Genomic DNA, 2,098 nt, shown 5'->3' with positions numbered 1-2,098 from the left:
CCCTTCCTCCGTGCCCCCCTCCTCCGTGCCCCCCTCCTCCGTGCCCCCTCCTCCTCCTCCTCCGTGCCCCCCCTCCCTCCTCCTCCTCTCCTCCTCCTCTCTCCTCATCCTCTCTCCTACGTGCCCCCCTCCTCCTCCTCCGTGCCCCCCTCCTCCTCCTCCGTGCCCCCTCCTCCTCCCTCCGTGCCCCCTCCTCCTCCTCCTCCGTGCCCCCCCTCTCCCGTGCCCCCCCTCCTCCGTGCCCCCCTCCTCCTCCTCCTCCGTGCCCCCCTCCTCCTCCTCCTCTCTCCTCATCCTCTCTCCTCCGTGCCCCCCTCCTCCTCCTCCGTGCCCCCCTCCTCCGTGCCCCCCTCCTCCGTGCCCCCCTCCTCCGTGCCCCCCTCCTCCGTGCCCCCCTCCTCCGTGCCCCCCTCCTCCTCCTCCTCCTCCGTGCCCCCCTCCTCCTCCTCCTCTCTCCTCATCCTCTCTCCTCCGTGCCCCCCTCCTTCTCCGTGCCCCCCTCCTCCTCCTCCGTGCCCCCCTCCTCCTCCTCCGTGCCCCCCTCCTCCTCCTCCGTGCCCCCCTCCTCCTCCTCCTCCTCCGTGCCCCCCTCCTCCTCCTCCGTGCCCCCCTCCCTCCCTCCTCCTCCGTGCCCCCCCCTCCTCCTCCTCCCGTGCCCCCCTCCTCCTCCTCTTCTCCTCCGTGCCCCCCTCCTTCTCCTCCGTGCCCCCTCCTCCGTGCCCCCCTCCTCCTCCTCCTCCGTGCCCCCCTCCTCCTCCTCGTGCCCCCCTCCTCCTCCTCCGTGCCCCCCTCCTCCTCCTCCTCCGTGCCCCCCTCCTCCTCCTCCTCCGTGCCCCCCTCCTCCGTGCCCCCCTCCTCCGTGCCCCCTCCTCCGTGCCCCCCTCCTCCGTGCCCCCCTCCTCCGTGCCCCCCTCCTCCGTGCCCCCCTCCTCCGTGCCCCCCTCCTCCTCCTCCCCGTGCCCCCCTCCTCCTCTCCTCTCTCCTCATCCTCTCTCCTCCGTGCCCCCCTCCTCCTCCTCCGTGCCCCCCTCCTCCTCCTCCGTGCCCCCTCCTCCTCCTCCGTGCCCCCCTCCTCCTCCTCCTCCTCCGTGCCCCCCTCCTCCTCCCTCCTCCTCCGTGCCCCCCTCCTCCTCCTCCGTGCCCCCCTCCTCCTCCTCCTCCTCCGTGCCCCCCCTCCTCCTCCTCCTCCGTGCCCCCCTCCTCCTCCTCCTCCGTGCCCCCTCCTCCTCCTCCTCCGTGCCCCCCTCCTCCTCCTCCTCCGTGCCCCCCCTCCTCCTCCTCCTCCGTGCCCCCCTCCTCCTCCTCCTCCGTGCCCCCCTCCTCCTCCTCCTCCTCCGTGCCCCCCTCCTCCTCCTCCTCATCCTCTCTCCTCCGTGCCCCCCTCCTCCTCCTCCGTGCCCCCCTCCTCCTCCTCCGTGCCCCCCTCCTCCTCCTCCGTGCCCCCCTCCTCCTCCTCCGTGCCCCCCTCCTCCCCTCCGTGCCCCCCTCCTCCTCCGTGCCTCGTCCCCCCTCCTCCTCCGTGCCCCCCTCCTCCTCCTCCTCCGTGCCCCCTCCTCCTCCTCCTCCGTGCCCCCTCCTCCTCCCTCCTCCGTGCCCCCCTCCTCCTCCTCCTCCGTGCCCCCCTCCTCCTCCTCCTCCGTGCCCCCCTCCTCCTCCTCCTCCGTGCCCCCCTCCTCCTCCTCCTCCGTGCCCCCCTGTGCCCCTCCTCCGTGCCCCCACCTCCGTGCCCCCTCCTCCGTGCCCCCTCCTCCGTGCCCCTCCTCCGTGCCCCCCTCCTCCGTGCCCCCCCTCCTCTGTGCCCCCCTCCTCCGTGCCCCTCCTCCGTGCCCTCCTCCTCCTCCTCCGTGCCCCCCTCCTCCTCCTCCTCGTGCCCCCCTCCTCCTCCTCCTCCGTGCCCCCCTCCTCCCTCCTCCTCTCTGCCCCCCTCCTCCTCCTCCTCCGTGCCCCCCTCCTCCTCCGTGCCCCCCTCCTCCTCCGTGCCCCCTCCTCCTCCTCCTCCCGTGCCCCCCTCCTCCTCCTCCTCCGTGCCCCCCTCCTCCTCCTCCTCCGTGCCCCCCTCCTCCTCCGTGCCCCCTCCTCCTCCTCCTCCGTGCCCCCC

Source organism: Phyllobates terribilis, unplaced genomic scaffold (genome assembly GCF_046119375.1).
Source record: "Phyllobates terribilis strain yellow unplaced genomic scaffold, ASM4611937v1 Scaffold_2__4_contigs__length_985480577, whole genome shotgun sequence".
Classification (NCBI taxonomy): Eukaryota; Metazoa; Chordata; class Amphibia; order Anura; family Dendrobatidae; genus Phyllobates; species Phyllobates terribilis.
The sequence above is the reverse complement of the archived record's forward strand: the minus strand, read 5'-3'. Positions refer to the sequence as shown.